An 8,473-nucleotide genomic window follows, 5' to 3' on the forward strand; every position below is an offset into this window, starting at 1 on the left:
AAGCTTAGAGTGGAAGTCCAAACCTTCAGACATAAGGATGGTGAATCCCTCTATGAAGCTTGGGAAAGATACAAACAATTGATCAGAAAATGTCCATCTGACATGCTTTCTGAATGGAGCATCATAGGTATTTTCTATGATGGTCTCTCTGAACTATCCAAGATGTCTTTGGATAGCTCTGCTGGAGGATCTCTTCATCTGAAGAAGACGCCTACAGAGGCTCAAGAGCTCATTGAAATGGTTGCAAATAACCAATTCATGTACACTTCTGAAAGAAATCCTGTGAACAATGGGACTAGTCAGAAGAAAGGAGTTCTTGAGATTGACACTCTGAATGCCATTTTGGCTCAGAACAAGATATTGACTCAACAAGTCAATTTGATTTCTCAAAGTCTGTCTGGAATGCAAAATGCACCAAGCAGTACTAAGGATGCTTCATCTGAGGAAGAAGCTTATGATCCTGAGAACCCTTCAATGGAAGAGGTGAACTACCTAGGAGAACCCTATGGAAACACCTATAATTCTTCATGGAGAAATCACCCAAATTTCTCATGGAAGAATCAAGAGAGACCTCAACAAGGTTTCAACAATAATAATGGTGGAAGAAACAGGTTTAGCAATGGCAAGCCTTTTCCATCTTCTTCTCAGCAACAGACAGAGAATTCTAAGCAGAACCCCTCTGACTTAGCAACCATGGTCTCTGATCTAATCAAAACCACTCAAAGTTTCATGACTGAAACAAGGTCCTCCATTAGGAATTTGGAAGGACAAGTGGGACAGCTGAGCAAGAAAGTTACTGAACTCCCTCCTAGTACTCTCCCAAGTAATACAGAAAAAAATCCAAAAGGAGAGTGCAAGGCCATCAATATGGCCGAATTTGGAGAGGAAGGGGAGGAAGTGAACGCCACTAAAGAAGGCCTCAATGGGCGTGCACCAACCTCCAATGAGTATGTCACTGAAGAGCAAGTTGCTAAATACCTTGGAGCAATCATGAAGCTAAATGACAAGTTATTTGGAAATGAGACTTGGGAGAATGAACCTCCTTTGCTCACCAAAGAACTGGATGACTTGTCTAGGCAGAAATTACCTCAAAAGAAACAAGATCCTGGGAAGTTTTCAATACCTTGTACCATAGGCACCATGACCTTCAAGAAGGCTCTGTGTGACTTAGGGTCAAGTGTAAACCTCATGCCTCTCTCTGTAATAGAGAAGCTAGGGATCTTTGAGGTACAAGCTGCAAGAATCTCACTAGAGATGGCAGACAACTCAAGAAAACAAGCTCATGGACTTGTAGAGAATGTTTTGGTGAAAGTTGAAGACCATTACATCCCTACTGATTTCATAGTCCTAGAGACTGGGAAGTGCATGGATGAATCCATCATCCTTGGCAGACCCTTCCTAGCCACAGCAAAGGCTGTGATTGATGTTGACAGAGGGGAACTGATCATTCAAGTGAATGAAGAATCCTATGTGTTTAAGGCTCAAGGATATCCCTCTGTCACCATGGAGAAGAAGCATGAAGAGCTTCTCTCAAATCAGAGACAAACAGAGCCCCCACAGTCAAACTCTAAGTTTGGTGTTGGGAGGCCACAACCAAACTCTAAGTTTGGTGTTGAACCCCCACATTCAAACTCTAAGTTTGGTGTTGGGAGGTTCCAACATTGCTCTGAGTATCTGTAAGGCTCCATGAGAGCCCTCTGTCAAGCTACTGACATTAAAGAAGCGCTTGTTGGGAGACAACCCAATGATTATATTTTATATAGTTTCTTTTGTTATTTTATGTTTTTTGTAGGTTGATGATCATAAGAAGTCACAAAATCCATTGAAAAAGCAAAAAAAAAATGAAAAACAGAAAGAAAAACAGCACACCCTGGAGGAAGATGTTGCTGGCGTTCAAACGCCAGTAAACCTAGCAGTTGGGCGTTTAACGCCCAGTCTGGCACCATTCTGGGCGTTTAACGCCAGAAAGGGGCACCAGACTGGCGTTAAACGCCAGAAAAGGGCAAGAACCTGGCGTTAAACGCCAGGAATGGGCATCAGCCCGGCGTTTAACGCCAGAAATGGCTCAAAACGTGATTTTGAGCAACATTTGGTGCAGGGATGACTTTTCCTTGACACCACAGGATCTGTGGACCCCACAGGATCCCCACCAACCCCACCACCACTCTCTCTCTTCTCCCCCCATTCACCAATCACCTCAATACCTCTTCCCCAAAACCCCTTCACCTATCAAATCCCATCTTTCTCTTCACCACTCACATCCATCCTTCATAAAACCCCACCAACCTCACCCTTCAAATTCAAACCACTTTCCCTCCCAAACCCACCCATAATGGCCGAACCCCAACTCCCCTCTCTCCTATAAATACCCTTCTTCAATCCTTCATTTTCACAAAACCTAAACACCACTTCCCCCCTCCTTGGCCGAAAACATAAAGCCATCTCCTTCTTCCTCATTTCTTCTTCTTCTACTCTCTTCTTTCTTCTTTTGCTCGAGGACGAGCAAACCTTTTAAGTTTGGTGTGGTAAAAGCGTTGCTTTTTCGTTTTTCCATAACCATTTATGGCATCCAAGGCCGGAGAAACCTCTAGAAAGAGGAAAGGGAAGGCAAAAGCTTCCACCTCCGAGTCATGGGAGATGGATAGATTCGTCTCAAGGGTGCATCAAGACCACTTCTATGATGTTGTGGCCTTGAAGAAGGTGATCCCCGAGGTCCCCTTTTCACTCAAAAAGGGTGAATATCCGGAGATCCGCCATGAGATCCGAAGAAGAGGTTGGGAAGTGCTTACCAACCCCATTCAACAAGTCCTCCACCTTGGCAAGACTAGCCTTTCCTCATCTCATTTGTCACCTCTGTTATTCAGTTGGAGTGGACATAGAAGGAGACACCCCCATTCATGAGGACAAGCCCATCACCAAGAAAAGGATGGAGCAAACAAGAGACCCCTCTCATCATGAGATCCCTGAGATACCTCAAGGGATGCACTTTCCTCCACAAGACTATTGGGAGCAAGTAAATACCTTCCTAGGAGAATTGAGTTCCAACATGGGACAACTAAGGGTGGAGCACCAAGAACATTCCATCCTCCTCCATGAAATTAGAGAAGATCAAAGAATCATGAGAGAGGAGCAACAAAGACAAGGAAGAGACATTGAGGAGCTCAAGCACTCCATAAGACCTTCAAGAAGAAGAACAAGCCGCCATCACTAAGGTGGACCCGTTCTTTAATCTCCTTGTTCTTTAATTTTCTGTTTTTCGAATTTTAGTGCTTATGTTTATCTATGTTTGTGTCTTATGATCATTAGTGTCTATGCCTTAAAGTTATGAGTGTCCTATGAATCCATCACCTTTCTTAAACAAATGTTCTTAATTGAAAAAGAAAAGAATTGCATGAATTTTAAATTTTATAACAGTTTAATTATTTTGATGTGGTGGCAACACTTTTGTTCTCTGAATGTATGCTTGAACAGTGCATATGTCTTTTGAATTTGTGGTTCATGGATGTTGGCTCTTGAAAGAATGATGAAAAAGGAGACATGTTACTGAGGATCTGAAAAATCATAAAAATGATTCTTGAAGCAAGAAAAAGCAGTGAATACAAAAAAAAAAAAGAGAGAAGAGGCGAAAAAAAAAACCGAAAAAAGAAAAAGAAAGAAATAAAGTTGTGATCCAAGGCAATAAGAGTGTGCTTAAGAACCCTGGACACCTCTAATTGGGGACTTTAGCAAAGCTGAGTCACAATCTGAAAAGGTTCACCCAATTATGTGTCTGTGGCATGTATGTATCCGGTGGTAATACTGGAAGACAGAGTGCTTTGGGCCACAGCCAAGACTCAATAAGTAGCTGTGTTCAAGAATCATCATACTTAACTAGGAGAATCAATAACACTATCTGGATTCTGAGTTCCTAAAGAAGCCAATCATTCTGAGTTCCAAAGGATAGAGTGAGATGCCAAAACTGTTCAGAGGCAAAAAGCTAAAAGCCCCGCTCATCTAATTAATACTGATCTTCACAGATGTTTTTTGGAATTCATTGCATATTCTCTTCTTTTTATCCTATTTGATCTTCAGTTGCTTGGGGACAAGCAACAATTTAAGTTTGATGTTGTGATGAGCGGATAATTTGTACGCTTTTTGGCATTGTTTTTAGTATGTTTTTAGTATGATCTAGTTAGTTTTTAGTATATTTTTATTAGTTTTTGATTAAAATTCACTTTTCTGGACTTTACTATGAGTTTGTGTGTTTTTCTGTGATTTCAGGTATTTTCTGGCTGAAATTGAGGGATCTGAGCAAAAATCTGATCCAGAGACTCAAAAGGACTGCAGATGCTGTTGGATTCTGACCTCCCTGCACTCGAAGTGGATTTTCTGGAGCTACAGAAGCCCAATTGGCGCGCTCTCAACGGCGTTGGAAAGTAGACATCCTGGGCTTTCCAGAAATATATGATAGTCCATACTTTGCCCAAGATTTGATGGCCCAAACCGGCGTTCAAAGTCACCTCAAGAAATTCCAGCGTTAAAACGCCGGAACTGGCACCTAAATGGGAGTTAAACGCCCAAACTGGCATAAAAGCTGGCGTTTAACTCCAAGAGGAGTCTCTACACGAAAAAGCTTCATTTGCTCAGCCCAAGCACACACCAAGTGGGCCCGGAAGTGGATTTTTATGTCATTTACTCATCTTTGTACACCTTAGGCTACTAGTTTTCTATAAGTAGGACCTTTTACTATTGTATTTGACATCTTGGTAGCTATCTTTGAGTTTTATGCTATCTTAGATCACTGGGAGGCTGGCCTCACGGCCATGCCTAGACCTTGTTCTTATGTATTTTCAACGGTGGAGTTTCTACACACCATAGATTAAGGTGTGGAGCTCTGCTGTACCTCGAGTATTAATGCAATTACTATTGTTCCTCTATTCAATTCCGCTTGTTCTTTGTCCAAGATATCACTTGTTCTTCAACTTGATGAAGGTGATGATTGTCACGGATCATCACCATTCTCACTTATGAACAAAGTGACTGACAACCACTCTTGTTCTACAAGCATCCGAGGCTTAGTGAATATCTCTTGGATTCTTTAACCGGAATCTTCGTGGTATAGGCAAGAACTGATGGCGGCATTCAAGAGAATCCGGAAGGTCTAACCTTGTCTGTGGTATTCTGAGTAGGATTCAATGATTGAATGACTGTGACGTGCTTCAAACTCCTGAGGGCGGGGCGTTAGTGACAGACGCAAAAGAATCACTGGATTCTATTCCGGCCTGATTGAGAACCGACAGATGGATAGCCGTGCCGTGACAGGGTGCGTTGAACATTTCCAATGAGAGGATGGGAGGTAGCCACTGACAACGGTGAAACCCTTGCATAAGCTTGCCATGGAAAGGAGTAAGAAGGATTGGATGAAGACAGTAGGAAAGCAGAGAGACGGAAGGGAAGGCATCTTCATACGCTTATCTGAAGCTCTCACCAATGATATACATAAGTATCTCTATCTTTATCTTTATGCTTTATTCATCATCTATACCCATTTGAGTCTGCCTGACTGAGATTTACAAGGTGACCATAGCTTGCTTCATAGCAACAATCTCCGTGGGATCGACCCTTACTCACGTAAGGTTTATTACTTGGACGACCCAGTGCACTTGCTGGTTAGTTGTGCGAAGTTGTGTTTATGCCATGGTATTGAGCACCAAGTCTTTGGAGCCATTACCGGGGATTGTTTTGTGTATTGAAAAGTATTGATCACAATTTCGTGCACTAGTGGGTTTGGGAGGGAAAGTAGTTTAAATTTGAATGGTGAGGTAGGTGAGGTTTTATGAAGGATGGATGTGAGTGGTGAAGAGGAAGATGGGATTTGATAGGTGAAGGGTTTTTGGGGAAGAGGTGTTGAGGTGATTGGTGAATGGGTGAAGAAGAGGAGAGAGGGTGGTGGGGTAGGTGGGGATCCTGTGGGGTCCACAGATCCTGAGGTGTCAAGGAAAAGTCATCCCTGCACCAAGTGGCGAGCAAAAATGCTCTCTATGCCAATTCTGGCGTTAAACGCCGGGTTGGTGCCCATTTCTGGCGTTTAACGCCAACTTCTTGCCCTTTCCTGGTGTTTAACGCTAGTCTGGTGCCCCTTTCTGGCGTTAAACGCCCAGAATGGTGCCAGACTGGGCGTTAAACGCCCATTTGCTACCTTTACTGGCGTTTAAACGCCAGCAAGGTCTTCCTCCAGGGTGTGCTATTTTTCTTTCTGTTTTTCATTCTGTTTTTGCTTTTTCAATTGATTTTGTGACTTCTCATGATCATCAACCTACAGAAAATATGAAATAACAAAGGAAATAGATTAAATATAACATTGGGTTGCCTCCCAACAAGCGCTTCTTTAATGTCAGTAGCTTGACAGAGGGCTCTCATGGAGCCTCACAGATACTCAGAGCAATATTGGAACCTCCCAACACCAAACTTAGAGTTTGAAATGTGGGGGTTCAACACCAAACTTAGAATTTGGTTGTGGCCTCCCAACACCAAACTTAGAGTTTGACTGTGGGGGCTCTGTTTGGCTCTGTTTTGAGAGAAGCTCTTCATGCTTCCTCTCTATGGTGATAGAAGGATATCCTTGAGCCTTAAACACAAAGGATTCTTCATTCACTTGAATGATCAATTCTCCTCTGTCCACATCAATCACAGCCTTTGTTGTGGCTAGGAAAGGTCTGCCAAGGATGATGGATTCATCCATGCACTTCCCAGTCTCTAGGACTATGAAATCAGCAGGGATGTAATGGTCTTCAATCTTTACCAGAACATCCTCTACAAGTCCATAAGCTTGTTTTATTGAGTTATCTGCCATCTCTAGTGAGATTCTTGCAGCTTGTACCTCAAAGATCCCTAGCTTCTCCATTACAGAGAGAGGCATGAGGTTTACACTTGACCCTAAGTCACACAGAGCCTTCTTAAAGGCGATGGTGCCTATGGTACAAGGTATTGAAAACTTCCCAGGATCTTGTCTCTTTTGAGGTAATTTCTGCCTAGACAAGTCATCCAGTTCTTTGGTGAGCAAAGGTGGTTCGTTCTCCCAAGTCTCATTACCAAATAACTTGTCATTTAGCTTTATGATTGCTCCAAGGTATTTAGCAACTTGCTCTTTAGTAACATACTCATCCTCTTCAGAGGAAGAATACTCATCAGAGCTCATGAACGGCAGAAGTAAATCCATTGGAATCTCTATGGTCTCAGTGTGAGCCTCAAATTCCCATGGTTCCTCATTAAGGAACTCATTGGAGGCCAGTGGATGTCCATTGAGGACTTCCTCAGTGGCGCTCACTGCCTCTTCATCCTCTCCAAGTTCGGCCATGTTGATGGCCTTACACTCTCCTTTTGGATTCTCTTCTGTATTGCTTGGAAGAGTAATAGGAGGGAGTTCAGTAATTTTCTTGCTCAGCTGACCCACTTGTGCCTCCAAATTCCTAATGGAGGACCTTGTTTCAGTCATGAAACTTTGAGTGGTTTTGATTAGATCAGAGACCATGGTTGCTAAGTCAGAGTGGTTCTGCTTAGAATTCTCTGTCTGTTGCTGAGAAGATGATGGAAAAGGCTTGCCATTGCTAAACCTGTTTCTTCCACCATTATTGTTGTTGAAACCTTGTTGAGGTCTCTGTTGATCCTTCCATGAGAGATTTGGATGATTTCTCCATAAAGAATTATAGGTGTTTCCATAGGGTTCTCCCATGTAATTCACCTCTTCCATTGAAGGGTTCTCAGGATCATAAGCTTCTCCTTCAGATGAAGCGTCCTTAGTACTGCCTGGTGCATTTTGTATTCCAGACAGACTTTGAGAAATCAAATTGACTTGCTGAGTTAATATTTTGTTCTGAGCCAATATGGCATTCAGAGTATCAATCTCAAGAACTCCTTTCTTCTGATTTGTCCCATTGTTCACAGGATTCCTTTCAGAAGTGTACATGAATTGGTTATTTGCAACCATTTCAATTAGTTCTTGAGCTTCTGTAGGCGTCTTCTTCAGATGAAGAGATCCTCCAGCAGAGCTATCCAATGACATCTTGGATAGTTCAGAGAGACCATCATAGAAAATACCTATGATGCTCCATTCAGAAAGCATGTCAGAGGGACACTTTCTGATCAATTGTTTGTATCTTTCCCAAGCTTCATAGAGGGATTCTCCTTCCTTCTGTCTGAAGGTTTGGACTTCCACTCTAAGCTTACTCAATTTTTTAGGTGGAAAGAATTTTGCTAAGAAGGCATTGACTAGCTTTTCCCAAGAGTTCAGGCTTTCTTTAGGTTGTGAGTCCAACCATATCCTAGCTCTGTCTCTTACAGCAAAAGGGAATAGCATAATTCTGTAGACCTCAGGGTCAACCCCATTAGTCTTGACAGTGTCACAGATTTGCAAGAATTCAGCTAAGAACTGATGAGGATCTTCCAATAGAAGTCCATGGAACTTGTAATTCTGTTGCATTAGAGAAACTAATTG

The 8,473-nt window shown here is 42.5% G+C and overlaps 1 non-coding gene across 1 annotated transcript; it reads right to left on the reverse strand.

The window, feature by feature from the left end:
• On the reverse strand, window positions 1-104 carry LOC130963972 (small nucleolar RNA R71). The gene has a single exon (XR_009080087.1). It is a non-coding gene; the product is annotated as a small nucleolar RNA R71 (small nucleolar RNA).
• Between the last annotated feature and the right edge of the window lie 8,369 nt (window positions 105-8,473).

This window comes from Arachis stenosperma, chromosome 2 (assembly GCF_014773155.1).
Source record: "Arachis stenosperma cultivar V10309 chromosome 2, arast.V10309.gnm1.PFL2, whole genome shotgun sequence".
In the NCBI taxonomy this organism is placed as follows: Eukaryota; Viridiplantae; Streptophyta; class Magnoliopsida; order Fabales; family Fabaceae; genus Arachis; species Arachis stenosperma.